Source organism: Pholcus phalangioides, unplaced genomic scaffold (genome assembly GCF_987345545.1).
Source record: "Pholcus phalangioides strain wild (caught in Gottingen) unplaced genomic scaffold, Ppha-v1.0 ptg000027l_1, whole genome shotgun sequence".
Classification (NCBI taxonomy): domain Eukaryota; kingdom Metazoa; phylum Arthropoda; class Arachnida; order Araneae; family Pholcidae; genus Pholcus; species Pholcus phalangioides.
Genome location: NW_028301617.1, coordinates 8893424 through 8913454, shown reverse-complemented (window position 1 = coordinate 8913454; position 20031 = coordinate 8893424). Strand labels below are relative to the sequence as shown.

Genomic DNA, 20031 nt, shown 5'->3' with positions numbered 1-20031 from the left:
TATACCCGACAGAATCATGCTCGAGGCCCTAGGGCTAGTGTTAACGAGATTTATGTTCAGACAGTCCAAGGGTCAGGCGTACGCAGTAGCGTAACGGGTCATCAGGTCGCCAGTATCCAGTAAAGATGCGACTTTTTGATGCTTGGAGAAGGAGAGCAGGAAAAAAAAAAAAAAAATAGAATAACACAACAACATGATAACGGTAAATAAGCATGGTATTACATGCTCCAGTCACGTCGGTCACAAAATGAAAGACGTCCGTGCCCACGTGTTGAAGGATTCTCTCTACTTTCACTGGGCATTTTTGTTTGTTTTTTACCAGTTTTTGTATCTATTTTTCATTGCATGCATTCTTTTATGGTGTTTGTGTATATGTATATATTGCCGGGAATTTGTAATTTTGCGGTGTGACGATATTAATTGTTTATTGTTCTTATTTGGCTGCTTTGGAATTCCTGTGAATGCCGCGACATTGCCGACAGCTAAACGACGTCCACATGTTGGGTTTAATATGTCTCGTGCTGTAAATATATCAAAGTTCATGGTCAGAACTTATTTTTCTTGATTTTTTTTTTAGCTCTTATTTGGATTTCTCGAAATAGGACCACGTTGGTCATAATTTGCCATTGCAAAAAAAAAAGTATAGCAATTTCTCTAATCAATTTCTGTCGGTTATTATTAATAATTTTCAGGAAACCGTAAAATAGTTTGGAATATGAAGTGGCTAAGTTTTCTGTAATTCTGTTTCCGATTCATATCAACGATTCTTCAATTATTTCGTTTTATATTAATAAATAAATTATTAAGCCGGATTATATGCATTTGAAAATAGAGTTGGATATATAAAACTGATTTTCTGTCTATGTGTGTATGTTCTCTATACAAATCTAAAATTTTAGATTGATCGTCACCAAATTTTGCATATACACCAAATGGGACCCGACTTGAACGATAGGCTACTTTGAAAGTTCGTCAGAGCTGGGCATAAAAACTGTCGGGCAACAATGGTTTTTGGACCTCAACAATCACTTTCGGAACGTTTACTTTGGTTACTGTGGTTCCCTAGAAATGAATGAAACGATCACGCAACGAAACACGCATCAGACGTGTATATGCCTTTACGATGGTTTGTCACTTCTCTAATCCTGTTAGTATATATGTATAATAGTTTATGCCTTTATAATGGTTTGCCGCTTTTTTCAATCCTCCCAGTAATGAGAGATTTTTGATTAGACACCATCATCAGCACCACTTTGAGGGTAAGGCAAAGAATGATCCTCATAGAAATCAGTGTTAAAATTGCCGATTTTACTGTGGAAACAGTGCCGTCTTGAGGCATGGGCCCACCCGGGCACGGCCCGGGGGCCTCAAGCGAAAAGGCTTCATAAAAATGAGATCTGGTTGAAATTTTCGAGAATTTGTTTGCTAGGGCCTCTGAAAAATCAATTGGCCCGGGGGCCCATGATACTCTTAAGACGGCTGGAAATGCTGAAATTTAGTGGGGTTTTCTGACACATCGATAATTTTAAAAACTGTAATGAATTCTCGATTTTTGAAATATTGAGTTCGCTTAGAGATACGAAGCCCAGAAAATTAAATATGATGCAATTAGCCGGACCTACTTTTGAGTTGGATACCCATGCAATAACATTGATTTCAACTTTTCATTTGTATCGTCTCAAGCATGAAAATTAATGTCCCCCGTCATGTCTTTTGATATTCAACTGCATAAATTCATATAGTTTATGGGCCCATAATTAATTTTAAAACAACCTAAAGTATGTCGAAGAAATTCCACAAACTTCAATTAAGAATTTTTGGATGCAGAAACACAGGCAAATGGGTAACTTGCAAGTTCAGGGGGAGGGGAAGGAATCGAAAACCTAGCGCCCCTTGAAAAAGGGAAAAATATATTTTCATTTCTACGTCTCTTTAACTCTAGATTTGTTTCTTTTATGATTCGCGCAGGAAATCGCCATATTGGTTAACTTTGACACGGTTTGTATGTCCCTCAAAGAAAGAGGGAGATATCACGTGATCCAAAAAAGCCTCACTGAAGAAAATCCGGACAGCGCCGGGTAGTATAGCTAGTATGCAATTGCGAAAATATAGTGAAATCTGTGTTCTCAAAATATGCAAGTATGTGAAAATAGCGAAAAATGCAAGTACGCGGAAATGATGAAAGTAACGACTGGCAAAATATGCAAGCATCCGAAAATAGCGTAATATCCTCTAGAAATATACAAGTACGTCAAAGTAGCGAAATATATCCTGAAATACATATGAATGTGAAAATAGCGAAATATACTCTGAGAATATTCAAGTATACGAAAATAAAACATATGAAATATACGTGTAAGGGGTCATTTAAGTATTACGTCAGCATCGAGTGGTGGGGGGGGGGGAAGGGGGTTTCGAATTTGCTGGCTTTTGATGACAACGGGGAGAGGGGAGTTTGGAGGTTGTTTACGTCATCAACCAACCTTTAAAAATATGAAATATTCTAAGCTGCTGACGAAACTTTGCTGACAAGGTGGGGGGGGGGGGTCTGAAATGGCTAAAAATCTGCTTACGTAATACTTGAATGGCCCCTAAACCAAAATTATGTTTTCTATTTCGCATTTATTTGCAAAAAAACCATTTCCTATAAAAATAAGTTCTGTAACGAATCTATTTTCCCAGTATGGATATTTTTACTAACTCTCTGTGGCCTTACAGCACCTAATGCGTTTTGTTTGTTTATACGTTGTTAAAAGAAGTTGAGAAGAGAAAATCTATCTTCCAAGAGAAGAGAACGTGAGTTGGAATGTGGCTTCCATTCTGTACGGTTGTCTGTTTTGAGTGTGCTTCGAAATAAAGTCTTCTTCGTTAAGCTCCGTAGTTTCGTGTATCAATTGGACATCCCTCCTATATCAAGTGATTGGGGATATTCCGCCACCTCACGGAAAAGAGACGCACCTCCGACTCGACGTCCCCTTATAAAACTGGCGCCCAACGTCGTGGCTCGAACTCAAGGCAGTACGAAACGGACATTCGAAATCAACTGTGAGGTTCCTGATAGCTCCTAAAATCGAAATGGCGTACTTGGCCAAAGGTAAGAAACGTGATTTGATCCTACTCGCTCTAGAATTAGGAGAGGAAGTTCCGAATGATTCGCGTGTAGTAGATCTCAAGCACATAATAACAAAGTCCTCCGGTTATGAGGAAGAATTCGTGAAATCCCTGCTGGCTACTATTATCGGAGAAAGAGAGGGAGAAGAAGAACGAGCTAGAATAGCTGAGGAAAGAGCTAGAATAGCTGAGGAAAGAGCTAGAATCGACGAAGAAAAGGAACAATCTAGGATCGCCGAAGAAAAGGAACAATCTAGGATCGCCGAAGAAAAGGAACGAGAACGTTCGTTTGAACTTGAAAAGATGCGGTTGCAGCTTGAGTTTCAACGACTCTCGCAACCGGCAGAAGAGCCATCCGTCGCTCTCATCGATCAGCCCAAGTTCGACGTGAAGAGGTTGATCCCGAATTTCAATCCGAGTGAAGATGATATGTCGCTATTCCTAAAGTTGTTTGAAAGACAGCTAAAATTCTTGAAAGTGGAGAAGGTGAACTGGGTTGCGTATCTGCTGGGAGTTTTGCCGAATGAAGTTGCTAAGCTCATTGCTCGAGAACCTGAAGATAAGGCCCATGATTACGACCACATCCGGGAGGTTCTCTTACGCCGTTTCAAGCTGAGTGCGGAAAGGTTCCGGCAGCTCTTCTCTACGCACAGAAAATCACCTGGAATTACCTGGAAGGACTATCATTTCGAGATCCAAAGTTACTTCGAAGGCTGGCTGTCCGAACTGAACATCAGCAACTTTGACGAGCTGAAAGATCTGATGATTTCGGATCAGATGAAGAAGAGGATCCCACCTGAAGTTAAAGAACATTTTCTGGATGTTTGGAGTGAGTGGACTACCCCTGATGAAATCGTGGAGAAGCTTGATGCTTATGATAACCTTCGAAACAAAAAGAGCGAGATCCAATATGAGAGGAAGAAGTTGCAGTCAAAGCAACATGAACCCCCTAGGTCCCCAATGCGACAAAGAGACTTTCATTCTAATCAACGTGCGAATCCGGAATCGGAAGATGCAGGACGTCATCCTGTCTTAAGATGTTATGGTTGTGGGGAACCTGGTGTTACCAAGTCCCGATGCCGAACGTGTAATCCTCCAACGGATAGACCAGGACCCAGTGTCAACGCTTTGGACTTATACAGTTTATCATCCCATCCTAATATGGAATCGAAAGATGCCAGTAGCAGTCATATCCTAAGATGTTACGGATGCGGAGAACCTGGTGTCGTTAAGTCCCGATGTCGAACGTGCAATCCTGCTACGAACACCCCAGAAGTTAGTGTCGACGCCTTGGCTTTTTACAGTTTCTCAACTGAGAGACGTCAAAGAAATGCTATCGAAGTCATGATCTGTCATAAGCGTGGAGCAGTGTGTGCTGACACGGGTGCCACACATTCAGTGGCAGGGGAGAAGCTATACCATCTCCTACAAGAACATGGCTTGCCCTTTTCCCGCAAGACTATCGTTATGAGACTAGCCGATGGATATGCTCGTAGAGCCGAAGTCCTAACAACGACTGTGGACATCAACGTCCAAGGTAAAATGGTTCCCACCGAGTTGATGGTGCTTCCACACGCCAGAGAAAACCGAACCCTTCTCGGTATGGACTTTCTCGGAGATGCCGGGATCGTCCTGGACGTTCAGCAAGGAAAGTGGTACTTCTCTGAAGCTCCTGAGACGCGATATCCGTTCATCGAGAGCCCATCGGAAAACAGTGCACTCCTGCTGGCACTACCTGCTGAATCACCCTCATATCGACTTCGTGAAGATGAAGGTACCCACCTCACCCATCAGCAACGGGAAGTCCTTGATTCTCTCCTTGAAAAGTATCAGAGATGTTTCAAACCAGGGGGAGAACCGACCCCTTTCATCGAACACCGCATCAACACTGGTGACCATATGCCCGTAGCTGTTCCTCCATACAGAATGAATCCCACCAAAAAAGAGATTCTGAAACAAGAAATCGACAAGCTCTTGGCTGAAGGGATAATTGAGGAATGCGAATCCCCATATGCGTCCCCCGTGGTACTCATCCCCAAGCCTAATGGTACAATTCGCTTGTGCGTCGACTACAGGAAACTCAATGCCATCACCGTTGCTGACTCTTATCCTCTTCCACGAATGGACGACCTGCTCCATGAGGCTCGACCTAAATCCTTCATGACAACTATTGACCTCCGATCAGGTTATCACCAGGTGAAGATGCATCCCGCTGACCAAGACAAAACGGCTTTTGTGTGTCCTTTTGGTACTTACCGATATCTACGAATGCCGTTTGGGTTGCGAAATGCTCCTGCCACCTTCCAGAGGCTAATAGACCGATTCAGAAGTGGACTTGGAGACATTCTTACTCTCACTTATCTTGATGACATCATAATCTTGTCAGATACCTTTGAGCAACACTGTGCAGATCTACAAGCTGTTTTTGAAAGGCTCCTTGTCTTCAAACTTCATGCGAACAGAGAGAAATGTCAGTTCGCGTGCTCTCGTGTAAAATATCTAGGATTTTGGATTACTTCTGAGGGTATCGAAGTAGATCCCGACAAGGTCTCTTCAATTCAAAAAATCCCCCCACCAAGGAACATCAAGGAGCTACAATCCTTCCTTCAGACATGCTCCTGGTTCCGTAGATACATACGGGATTTTGCCGAAATTTCTCGTCCACTCAGTGATCTGACAAAGAAGAAGGTTCAGTGGCATTGGGAAACCCTCCAGCAACAGGCCTTCGAGACCCTTAAAAAGAGGCTGACCAGCCCTCCTGTGTTGAAACAGGCTGATGGAACCATACCATATATTATTCGCACTGATGCAAGCAACTATGCCCTTGGAGCTGTGTTACTCCAAAGCCAAGGGCCGGATGAACACCCTATTGAGTATGCTAGCAGACTTCTCACAGCAGCGGAACAAAACTATTCTACGACGGAGAGGGAGGCTCTTGCTGTAGTCTGGGCCTTAAAGAAATTTCGTGGCTATGTTGAAGGAGCGGAAATAACGGTAGCGTCCGACCATCAACCATTGAAGTGGCTTCTCAATCTCAAATCGCCATCGGGAAGACTTGCAAGGTGGGCGCTGGAATTACAATCTTTCAACCTGAAAGTACAGTATATACCTGGAAAAGTGAATAGTATAGCTGATATGTTGTCACGCCCAGTCTGTGCTGAAGTGAATTCTCGCGAAGTTTTGAATATATTTGTGGCTGACCTACCAGCAAGAACTCCTAGAACTATTCGAGAGTCCCAACTTGGCGACGAAGATTTGAGGAAAATTATTCAAAGCTTTGAATCTACCCGGAAAACTGAAGATTACGCGAACTGGACAGAACGTGGATTCGTGTTGAACCAAGGAGTGCTTTACAGATATGCCCCAGATGCCGACTCAGAAGAGGCCCAATTGGTCATACCGAACAACGAGCGTGAATCCATACTTCGGTATCACCATGATGATCCAGCAGCTGGACACTATGGGGAAGAAGGAACTTATCATAGGATTGCAAAGCGCTACTACTGGACTGGCATGCGAAGATACATCGCTGACTATGTGAAGAACTGTCCTGAATGTGCCCGTTACAAAGCAACGAATCAGAAGCCGGCTGGACTACTTCGAACTCCCGTGTATTCTCAGCGCTTTGAGATCATCTCTATTGACTTGTTTGGACCATTACCCAAGACCGAAACCGGTAAACAGTGGATCTTCATTGTCGAAGATTGTGCCACTAAATGGGTTGAATTGTTTGCCCTCGACCGAGCTACTGCTCGTGAGTGTGCCTCCGTCCTGATCGAAGAAGTGTTCATGCGGTATGGGATACCACGGCGGATTATAAGTGACAATGGACCGCAATTCGTTAGCTCGGTTCTACAACAAGTGTGCTACACGTTAAAGATAGACCACAACATTAACCCAGTATACTTTCCTCAAGCTAACCCGGTGGAGAGGAAGAATCGAGATTTGAAGCCTCGACTAGCAATTCTTGTTGGGGATACACACGATAACTGGGACTCCAAACTCCCAGTCATTCGCTTTGCCATGAACACTGCCAAATGTGACTCTACTGGTTGTACCGCTGCGTTTTTACAATTTGGACGAGAAATGAGGACCGTGGACGACGTAGTTCAAGATTTGCGGACGGTGGTGGGAAGTGACAACTTCGTATCTGAAATCACTCCTTACTTGAAGCGTTTCGCATCGATTACAAACTATGTAAGGGATCGGGTCGAGATGAAGCAAGACCAGCGCAAGAAATATTATGATCAGAATCGTCGTCAACTGTTTCTCGACCCTGGTGACAAAGTATGGGTATCTTTGCATTCCGTCAGCAATGCTAAGAAAAAGTTAACCTCCAAATTCATGCCGAAGAGAGATGGCCCTTATCTCATTTTGACGCAGAAATCTCCTACATCGTATGTGGTTTCAAGTCTAGAAAAGCCCACCGAACCTATCGGAACCTACCATATATCGGCCTTGACACCTTTCCGAGGCTCTGAGACTACGCCAGTGGCCCCTCTGAAACCAAGAGGCCGTCCACCCAAAATGACAGCTAACCCTAGTCGACGTCCTCAGAACCGGTGTGACTCGAGGACTGAACTTCGACCTGAGACAAGAGTGTCAGCAGTTGCCCGGAGCTTCCCGTTCTGTTCGTCGGAAACTACTCCCAAAGGAAAGATGGCTGTTACTGGCTCCTCGCCGAGACGTCGTCGGAGCCAGAGGGGGAGATTGTAACGAATCTATTTTCCCAGTATGGATATTTTTACTAACTCTCTGTGGCCTTACAGCACCTAATGCGTTTTGTTTGTTTATACGTTGTTAAAAGAAGTTGAGAAGAGAAAATCTATCTTCCAAGAGAAGAGAACGTGAGTTGGAATGTGGCTTCCATTCTGTACGGTTGTCTGTTTTGAGTGTGCTTCGAAATAAAGTCTTCTTCGTTAAGCTCCGTAGTTTCGTGTATCAATTGGACATCCCTCCTATATCAAGTGATTGGGGATATTCCGCCACCTCACGGAAAAGAGACGCACCTCCGACTCGACGTCCCCTTATAGTTCTAAATATTTTTCATTCAGGCATTTATAGTGATTTTTGAATTTTATTTCCTTTGATTTTTTTTTTTTTTTTTGGCAGTAATTGGCAACTCCACTTTCCTTTTGAATTTTTGTTGTCCGTAATTGGCAACTCCACTTTCCTTTTGAATTTTTTTTTTGACCGTAATTGGCAACTCCACTTTCCTGTTGAATTTTTTTTGGCCGTAATTGGCAACTTCACTTTATTTTTGAATTTTTTTGGCCGTAATTGGCAACTTCACTTTCCTTAGAATTTTTTTTTTTTTTGGCAGTAATTGGCAACTTCACTTTCTTTTTGAATTTTTGTTGTCCGTAATTGGCAACTCCACTTTCCTTTTGAATTTTTTTTTTGACCGTAATTGGCAACTCCACTTTCCTGTTGAATTTTTTTTGGCCGTAATTGGCAACTTCACTTTATTTTTGAATTTTTTTGGCCGTAATTGGCAACTTCACTTTCCTTAGAATTTTTTTTTTTTTTGGCAGTAATTGGCAACTTCACTTTCTTTTTGAATTTTTGTTGTCCGTAATTGGCAACTCCACTTTCCTTTTGAATTTTTTTTTTGACCGTAATTGGCAACTCCACTTTCCTGTTGAATTTTTTTTGGCCGTAATTGGCAACTTCACTTTCTTTTTGAATTTTTTTGGCCGTAATTGGCAACTTCACTTTCTTTTTGAATTTTTGTTGTCCGTAATTGGCAACTCCACTTTCCTTTTGAATTTTTTTTTTGACCGTAATTGGCAACTTCACTTTCCTTAGAATTTTTTTTTTTTTTGGCAGTAATTGGCAACTTCACTTTCTTTTTGAATTTTTGTTGTCCGTAATTGGCAACTCCACTTTCCTTTTGAATTTTTTTTTTGACCGTAATTGGCAACTCCACTTTCCTGTTGAATTTTTTTTGGCCGTAATTGGCAACTTCACTTTCTTTTTGAATTTTTTTGGCAGTAATTGGCAACTTCACTTTCTTTTTGAATTTTTGTTGTCCGTAATTGGCAACTCCACTTTCCTTTTGAATTTTTTTTTTGACCGTAATTGGCAACTCCACTTTCCTGTTGAATTTTTTTTGGCCGTAATTGGCAACTTCACTTTCTTTTTGAATTTTTTTGGCCGTAATTGGCAACTTCACTTTCCTTAGAACTTTTTTTTTTTTTGGCAGTAATTGGCAACTTCACTTTCTTTTTGAATTTTTGTTGTCCGTAATTGGCAACTCCACTTTCCTTTTGAATTTCTTTTGGCCGTAATTGGCAACTTCACTTTCCTTTGAATTTTTTTTTTTTTTTGGCTATAATACTAGGAAACTTCACCTGCATTTCATTAATTTTTCGGCTGTAAATTGCAATTGTAATTTCCTTTGACCGTTTTTCCGGCTGTAAACAGCAATTTTACAAATTTTTTTTACTGTAATTAGCAACTTGCCATAGATTTTTCTGTCTAATGTTCGTGAACCACCCTGAAGGACTTGATCATAGTTCAGGGCTAGAAGATTTTTCACTCCCAGATGTCTTCGAATGTTTCCAATAAATGCCATAATTACATTAGCAATAATTTTTTTCAATTCCGCTTCCACAAGAACAATTAAAACAAAAATTACTTCCTCGATACTCAAGACTGAATTAATGATAATACAGTCGAACCCCGTTATAACGAAACGTCTATGGACCCAATAGAAAGTTGACTATAACACAGGTTAACACGAGGCTCACAATATCCAAATTTTTTTGAAACATCGAACCGAGAGTTCACTATATCCCGGGATCACTATAGCGAGGTTCGACTGTAGTAACTTTATTATCTGATCCGTGACATCGCCAATTATCGCCAACAAGTTTTCGAAGGTACTAAGGCCGGAATTTCACAATAAACGTCTGATAAAAGATCTTTTACAAAACTTGAGGAAAAACAACCAGCAAGCTTTTTTAGAATGCATTCGCTCGAACGCAACCGATAGGTTTATTGGTTGCGTTTCCCATGTTTTATAAAAGTTTGATTAAATCCCTTTTATAAAACTTGAAAAATCCGGCCAATAAAGCTCATAGGTTACATTCGAACAAATGCAACCGATAATCTCATTGGTTGAATTTTTCAAATTTTATAAAAGAACTTTTAGAAAACATTTATAGTGTAATGCCGGCCTAACTAAAGTAACCAAAAAAAAAAAAAAATGAAGTCAAGTAAAGTGGCCAATTATCCATAAATATGCTGAAAAATTAGCCACTGAAGACAAATAAAGGGTGAAAATATGTGAGATGAATAGGGTGACTATATGACCCGTATTTCTTGGAACATCGCCGCATTTTCCCGTAATTCTGGCCGTCCTGGATGAGGAATAAGAAAGAAAAAGCAGGATAAGAAGCAACGATTGACTATAGCGATTGCCTATACCCCCCCTCCCCGCATTTAGGGGGACTCATGGATCGTTGGGCCTGTACGAGAAGATAATAAACTTACTACAGCCGAACCTCGCTATAGTGAACCCGGGATATAGTGAACTCTCGGGTATAGTCAACTTTAACTTTAGTTTCTGGAAAGACAGAGAAACACCTTTCTAATTGGAAGTTAGAGGACACGGGTCACTTTTTGGAAGTCCCAATTGCCCTCAGGCAGGAATTGGCACAGCTATGGCTTACTCCGTTTAACGAGTCACTCCGCTTACTGAGTCATATTTTTGCTCTCCCAAGAGTGACTCATTATTAACGAGGGTTGACTGTACGATGAACGGGGTCACATATACGATGATAAAGGCCGAATTAGGAATTTACAGGGCACCCATTATAAACTGGTCTAACTAACCCCGGTCGTATGATGCGTAAATACACGTTATTCTAATTGCGACCAAAGCTCTACGATTTGTTGTCGTATGCGGGAAGGGTAGACCGGGGGGGGGGGGTTCTGCGACGCATGACCCGCGGGGGCCACGTCCGGCCCGGAGTTTTTTTTTTTTTGTCGTGGCCCGCCGATCATTTTACGAAAACTGTTGAAGAAATTGAAAAACGATTTGATTCTGGAATCGATGGCAGAAATAATTTCGGAATCGATTATAGAAATAAATGTTACGTCAACGGGCTTCAGCGTGTTAGTATCCGCTAGCGGATACCTTTTCGGTCCCAAGGGTGTCTGTCCGCTGTTCAGAGGTTCCGTTGCACATGGGAAATGTGGATTTGCATTTGTGACGTCCCGAATGGTGCAATTGTATCGGATAGAGATCGTTTTCTATAAATCAAGGCTTCTCTCTTCATTAACCTGTGGGGTCCAAACGTGGGTTTCCCACGGGCTTCCGAGATGGGTTATACGCGTCCACTTAGAATCTTCAGCAATATGTCACGGCCCCCAATGGATTCGCAGGGGCTTCCAAGGTGGGTCATACAAATTCACTTACAGTCAGGATTCTCCAGCTATGGTTCACGACCCACAATTGATTCGCAGATGAATCGTACAAATTCAATGAGCTATGAGTCAAGACTCAAACTTGATTCGCAGGGAGCTTGGGAGATTTTTCCCCGACAAGGGTCACACAAATCCACTCACAGCCTGGAATTCCTTATCTATGGGCCACGACCCAAACTTGATCCGCCGGAGCTTCGTGGATGAATCGTACACGTCCACTTACAAGTCCTGTTATTAATGTACTTATATTGAGTCACTGATTTCGAAAAACGGTTCATGGAACCTTTCCTCCGGTATTTCGCCTCCCACATTTCGTCTCCGACATCTCGCCCCTGGCACGTTTCGTCCCCAGTACATTTGGCCCCCTGAAATTTCGCCCCTGACATCTCACCCCGGTACATTTAGCCCCCGGAAATTTCGCCCCGGACATTTCACACCGGGAATTTCGCCTTGACCATATGAGTGACTCAGTGAGTGACCATATGAGTGACTCAGTGAGTGACCATATGAGTGACTCAGTGAGTGACCATATGAGTGACTCAGTGAGTGACCATGTGAGTGACCATATGAGTGACTCAGTAAGTAATCAAGTAAATCGGAAATTTATCTCTGATATTTCGCCAGCCCTTATCGTACGCGTGACTGTATGAGTGAACATATGAATGATGGTACAAGTGACCAAGTGAGTGACCACATGAGTGATCAAGTGAGTTGGACATTAGGGGAAGCAAATTTACTCGTGACATTTTGCTTCCCCCTGATCGCATGAGTGACCAAGTGAATGAATACATGAGTGATCGAGTGAATTGAAAATTTGTCCCCGGACATTTCACCTGCCCTGACCATATGAGTGACCCAGTGAGTGATCACATGAGTTACTCAGTGAGTAATCAAGTGAATCGGAAATTGACCCCCTGTCATTTTGCCTACCTTGACCGTACGCGTGACCGTATGAGTGAATATATGAATGATAGTGTGAGTGACCACACCGGTGTGAGTCGTAAATTTGGGAAAAATATTTTAAGCTTAAACTGAAAATTCCAAATTCTTAGAATCCATTAAAGTGTGAGTCACTTGGTCACTCAGTGCTACGTAACCACCTATAAAAAGGGAGGGGATGAGGAGGATCATCTTTGCAGACACTCCACCCTCGCACTTTGCCAATCGCTCACTCTGTCAATCACTCAATCGCTCACTTTGTCAATCACTCAATCGCTCACTGGGTCAATCATACGGTCATTCACTTTGTCAATCTTTCGGTCCCTCATGCAGTCATTCACTTTATCAATCTTTCGGTCACTCATGCAGTCATTCACTTTATCAATCTTTCGGTCACTCATGCAGGCACTCACTTGGTCACACATTCACTTATGCGTTCCATCACTCAGTAACTCCCTTGGCCACTCACACGGTCAGTCCCTTGATCACTCACTTGAACACTCGTACCGTCACTCACCTGGTCACATATACAGTCACTCACTTGGTCACTCATGCAGTTAACCACTCGGTCACTCATGCGGCCAGTCACTTATTCATTCAAACGTTCCATCGCTCAATTCCCCCCTTTGTCACTGACACGGTCAATCCCACTGTCACTCACTTGATCACTCATACAGTTAATCACTTGGTCGTTCATGCGGTCATTCACTTCGTCACTCATACGTCCATTCGGTCAGTCACTCGGTCACTCATACGGTTAATTACTCAGTCCCTCCTTTGGTCACTCATATGCTCAATCACTCAGTCTCTCCTTTGGTCACTCATATGCTCAATCACTCAGTCTCTCCTTTGGTCACTCATATGCTCAATCACTCAGTCACTCACTTGGAAACTTACACAAGATTTAATCGGTCACTCACTCTTGGGCACTCATTCACTCAAACGTTTCATCACTCATTCACTCAAACGTTTCATCACTCAGTAACTCCCTTTATCACTGACACGGTCAATCCCTCAATCACTCACTTGATCACTCATATAGTTAATCACTTAGTCACTCATGCAGTCATTCACTTGGTCGCTCATGCAGTCATTCACTTGGTCACTCATACGTCCATTCGGTCAGTCACTCGGTCAGTCTTACGGTTAATTACTCAGACTCTCCTTTGGTCACTCATATGCTCAATCACTCAGTCACTCACTTGGAAAATTACATAAGGTTTAATCGGTCACTCACTCTTGGTCACTCATTCACTCAAGCGTTTCATCGCTCGGTAACTCCCTTGGCCACTCACACGGTCAATCCCTCGATCACTCACTTGGTCACTCATGAGGTCATTCATTTGGTCACTCATACGGTCACGTGGTCAATCATACGGTCATTCACTCATAAAGTCAATTGCACACTAGTTGATGCGGTCACTCACGTGGTGAGTCATTCTGCAACTCGATTAGTCATTTGTACGGTCACTAACGCACTCCTACAGTCCATTTCGCACTCACTTGGTCACTCATACGGTCACTCGATCACTCACACAGTCAGGGCAAGTTCAGGGCAAGTGAAATGTCAGGTGTGAATTTTTCGGGGCCAAACGCGCCAGGGGCGAAATGTCAGGGGCGAAATTTCCGAGGGTCAAATGTAACGGGGACGAAACGTTCCAGGGGCAAGATGTCGGGAACAAACTGTCGGGGGCGAAAGTTCCGGATCCCATCTGCCGCATACACCCCTGAGGGGCGACTCTGATCAATTTAATCGAACGAATACTAAATACGTTTGTGAAATAAACTGTCATGGCTGTTTGCAGAGCATTTATGGTGTAAAAAACAACACGAGGCTCTAGAGCCGTCTGCTTCTATCCGCCTTGTGTGAGCCATGACGTCAACCGATGACCTCTTGGGACAGTTATCGGTCAGCTATACATATACAATGCAGTCCAATGCCTGGGCGAGACATGTGAAGCATGTGGAGGAAACAAAAAAAACTTCTAATTTTCCTCCGCTTTTTTCTGACATGGCTGCGTTCATCTGCAACAAAATCATTCGCGTGTCTAACGGGTGCGTCCATAGTGAACCGCTTCTCGCTTTATCGCGGCTGAAAAAAAAGGATCGTGAAAACACTATGGCCGCCTACCTGCTTCCACCCGCTCAAACTGCTTTTACCCGCTTTAACGGGAATAAATTATTATTTCTTTCTGTCGCTTGACCGGCTCACCGGTTGCACTTTAAAACGGATACTTTCCTCTAAGTTAGGGGGGGTCTTCAACGTTTTACGCTCGAGGGCCACATAAAACATTTGTCACGTTCCGCGGGCCACTCATTGACGGCGTAGGGGGGGGGGGGCACCCCCCAAAGATGATCACAAACTAAATATGTTTCAAAATATTGCCGCTGTGGTGGTCGAGTGGTCATAGTGACGGACTCCGGGTTCGAGCCCCACCGTCGCCACAGTGGTGGTCGGCTGAAGTTGGTTTTCTGGGGTTCCCAACTTCGAGGCGCAAATGCGAGCCGATCTCCCCGTTAAAAGGTCTCGCCACAGAGAGCAGCAGTCCGACAAACAGTACAAATATTCAGTCACTACACATAACTCACTCCGTTTAACACTAGAACCGCGGAGTGGGTCAATTTGACGACCCAAATCAAACTTCGTTTTCATTTATCTCGAAAACTTATAAGCAAATGTTAAACAAATTTCGTGACTTTTCATGATATGATATGAATATTAGTTCACGAAAATTTCATTATCTTCACATTTCGTGTTCCCTAGAGGTATAAGCACCTAGAACCGCGGTTTGGGTCATTTTGACCCAACGTACTATTCTATAAGAAAAAAGGGGGGTGTAGAATTTTCTTGGAAGTGGTTACCCTTCCTGAAAAGTATTTGTAAATGAAGATAGTGAAGAATAAAGGTCTTTCAATGTCAACGCCTATTCATTGTCAAGCAGATTATCTTTTTTCAATGGAGGAATGGCAAGTAGAGCTAAATATCTTTTTCCTTTGTAAACTCGAATACATGGAACTCAATAAAGATTTTGGGAGAGTAAAAGTTTAACTCTAGAAAAAACGTGTAGTTGAAATTTCTGTAGGCAAACGATGTCACAGAAAAAGCATAAAATTCTAGCTTGCACCAAATACGTTTCGCACGGATTTCCAAACCTTGGGAAGTATCAGCGTCCAACAAATCTCTCTCTTTTCAGAGCACATAGTGATGCAACCGATCAAGCCATTTGAGAGCAAGGGCAGAAATGAATCAACCGTCACGTTTTTTCACTACACCGAAGCTGGCTCAAATTCTAAAACCCAAAAAATACCAGCTTGATAGAGACGATGAGACGAAATCGAAGAGCAATATTATCTGACGCAATAAACATAGTGAAGCAACAGTTGTATGGAACAATGATGCCACAATGACAATTTATCAAGGAAAGAACGATATAAGCTTTTTATTATTCAGCACGCTTCATCTGGCAGTCGATATTGGCAGTAGTAGCCCCAGAAAGCTTCCACACACACCGAAACTACAGTATTTCACACTACAATTCAAAAGTGTAACGATCGTTGTTGTAGCAATCGAATGCCCAGAAAGTATTCGGTGAAGGTGGCAATCACAGGCGTTTTGTACAGCATCCTGGATCTCACTATAAAAAATATTCTTGGATTTTGTATAGAGCAGTACAGAAGGCCAGAACTATTTTTCGAAAGCAGTTTCCCCTCAAAGCTTATTGAAGAGCTGCGTTCATGATATGTGTTGCCTCTTGCGCAAAATGAAACGTTTGTGCGTTCTTGATCATGTAACTGTTCATGAGCGATCAAAATAATAGTAATAGTAAAAAATACAAATAAACGAGTCTGATATGTCAGGTAACATAAAAATATGGAAACAAAACTGTTAATTTTTACATGGGCTGTGCAACTTCAACATGCGATTAATGTGCAAGAATAATGAATCTGACCGGTCATAGAAGGAACGTCATCTGTAGTTATGGCAGATATGTTGCCTAAGTGCAACTCACATTTGGCCAATGTTTTTGCCAAACTTGAATATATACTCATGTCCATAAATTAAGGATAATTCAAAATCACGCGGAAATCGAAATCTAAAGTAAAAATTTCACCTGTAGAATTATCACACACATCTGCAAGAATGATATGCAAATTTCAGGAAGCCACCAGATGATGCCGTCACATGGCGTGATGATAGTACGTCACAATGACGAGAGTGTAAGAGGGGGGGGGTGTATAAGGAATGGTGGCAAAGAAGTGAAATTGTTCACAAGAGTTCTGTAAGGCGCTCAGTGCCATAAGCGAATAGTCATGACACAGAGGACGCATGTGGATGATTTTTTACGTGGTAGAATTATCGGCCGCCTGGAATGTGGGCGTACTCAGATGGAAGTATCCGAGGAACTTGGAATTGCCCAAAGTGTCATCTCTAGGCTTTGGCAACGATTCCAAGATAACGGAAATGTCAGTAGATGTTACAGTACAGGTAGCCCCCGAGTTAAAACGCCGAATGAAGACCGGTATTTGGCAGTAACTGCCAAAAGAAGCAGACGGAGCACAGCATCCGACCTGTCTCGTCAGCTATCTGTAGCCACGGGTACCACAGTTCCAAGGCAAACCGTGTACAGACGTTTGGGAGATATTGGTCTACATGCTTGCAGGCCTGTCAGATGTGTTCCACTCACGGCAACTCACTGTCGGCAGCGATTAGCCTGGAGTAGAGAACATGCAATGTGGACATCGTCACAGTGGGCTTGTGTGATGTTTTCCGACGAGTCCAGGTTTAGCTTGCAGCCTGATTCACGCCGGACTTCCATATGGAGAACGCCAGGTACCCGTTACCACCAAGACAACATCATTGTACGACACCGTTACGGTGATGCAGCATTGCTCGTTTGGGGGAAAATTATACTGGGTTCCAGAACAGATCTGCATGTTCAAACCGGAACCACGAAAGCCCAAATTTATCGGTACATCATTCTGGAACAACATGTATGTTTGTTTAGGGATGCCATGGGCGCAGAATTTGTGTTTATGGATGACAACGCCCGTCCTCACCGAGCAAACATCGTAAACGAATGCCTTGAATCTGAGGATATAACCCGTATGGAATGGCCAGCATTCTCACCTGATTTGAATCCGATAGAGCATGTGTGGGACATGCTTGGCCGACGAGTTGCAGGCCGTCAACCACCTCCTACATGTGTACCGGAACTTCGGATAGCATTGCTTGCTGAGTGGAGTGATCTTCCCCAAGATCAGATCGGTAATTTGATACCCAGCATGCCTAGGCGTTGTACGGACTGTATTTCATCGCATGGGAGACATACAATGTATTAACCATCATACCAACCATGTAATAGTAAGTTTTTGTAAAGGAGATATTTTTTACAATTGCTGCAGGGAGCAAAAATCGTAGTTTTTATGAATGGTATCACACATACACCATCGTTTTTGTTCTTTATCTTTTGTTTAATAAATGGGCTTTATGAATAAGTAACGTTTGTTTTGTTTCTGAACCTTTATTTGCCGGAGCTGGCATTATCCTTAATTTATGGACATGAGTGTAAGTCAAACTTCACGCAGTATCCGGTAAGTGCAATGGCACTAGCTAACTCCTCAACAATTTTGAAGTTTTTTTTGTCAATACCAAGAATGAAAATGACTGCTAGTGCGGTATCTGTTGCATCCGTCGATTCATCCATAGATACCGAGTAAAACAAAAATTCCTCACATTTGGATTTGAAGGTCTTGAATACATCTGCTGACAGATCCTCCACGCGTCTTGCTACTGTCACACCAGACAAACTAATGTTCGTAAACAGCTTGAGACTGTGATGGGCAAAGCACATCAACTGCAGATTGAAGGCATTCTTTAACAAATTCTCCATCAACGAAGGGCTTCCCACGCTTCGCAATTTTTTCTGCTATTATATAACTAACACGAACACAATTTTCAGACTGCTCATTTCTTCCAAAGAATAATGATTGCTGACAGTTCAGCTTCGATTTCAGTTCATTGACTTTTCACTTGGAAAATGTCCCTTCGATCCAGAATACTTTGCACTATGCTTGGTATCGTAATGTCTCTTAATAATGTATTCTTTCATCATGGCTACGCTGTCATTGCAAATTAGACAAACTGCTTTAGCCTTGTGTGCGACGAAGAAATGAAGGGATGACCACTTTTCTTGAAAAAATCTCACTTTTTCTTCAACTTTCCTTTTTTTTTTTGCTGTCACGGTTCGCCATCATGCACTCATTTGAAGACTAAAAGGCTTCTAAGACCAAAAACAGAAGTAAACTAACTGTACCAATATTGTACAAATCCCCTTCTTCCAACCAATCAAGATGCATACATTCATCTGTTCCTTTCCCAACCATGCACCCGAGAAATACGATACCATGGAAATTCCGTTCATTTCTGCTTTCTCCAACTCATGGAGAATGGGATGTACTCGAAGTCATTTATGGTGATGTGTATGGTGTGGTTTCTTTTGCTTTAAAGGCCTTATTAAGAAGGTAAATACTGTACACTGATCAGCAATGAACACTACTAACTCGGAATATTGTATATATAATTTATTACAAAAATCAATGATTGTTTGATCATTTCATTTAAATTTTCTTTAAATGCTAAATAGCAGACACAGGTTCAATAATTTCAATTTATGAGATCAATGAGTGAATAAATTTATTGAATAAAAAAACATGCACACACATAATTAATGTACATCACTTATGAAAGCAAGACGTTACAAATGTCATATTTGTAATACCACGCCCGTTTCTACACCATACAATGAAATACCACCCTACTTTAGAGGATTTAGGCAGTGAATTTTGAATTACAGAAAAATCTTTAATAACAGATCAGGAAATTTGGAATTTTATTGCAGACAAGTTACTGACGCGAATATAAATGATATGTAGTGCTTTGCTCCAAACTGTGTGACCCAACAGCAATTCACCTGGAAAAAAATAATTGAAATTATTCAGATCAAGCAATTATTTCTGGTAAGAATCCAATGTGTTCATGGGGGTTTGAATTATGTGCAGCACAAGAGTATTCTACACATGACACTGTGTTGAGCTACCATAAGTGTTACTACAGAATTGCTTCAGCACACTAATTATTTGGTGAAGGAATGCAGAATGATTCGTGGTAGGAATCTACAATGATCATGGGTGTTTCAATCATATGCAACACAAGAGCATCTAAAAAACTTTAAACATGGTGTCAACTCGTAACCAGAGAGTAAATTTTGCAATATAGTCTTTTTATACCCCCTTTTAAATTCGCAATACCTGCCTGGGAGTCTTTTCATTTAGTTGAAGAAAAACTTACTTACACAGGGTTCAACAAATCTCCAATGCTAAGTCCATATGATGCCTATAAAATCTACATATATTGGTACTTAAAATTTTCTTTGTGATAACTAAATTGGAATCTATTTTCTGATTTTTAACATAGAAAAATGATAGAAAGTACCGAAAAAAGTAAAAAATATATATTTAGGACTTTTCTTGAGCTTAACATCATCTTTG

General features: G+C 42.0%; 1 protein-coding gene across 1 annotated transcript in view; it reads right to left on the bottom strand.

The window, feature by feature from the left end:
• The window catches only part of LOC149068360 (cuticle protein 10.9-like), a 230312-nt gene that overhangs the window by 135803 nt on the left and 74478 nt on the right, over positions 1-20031 (bottom strand). The window lies entirely within an intron of this gene.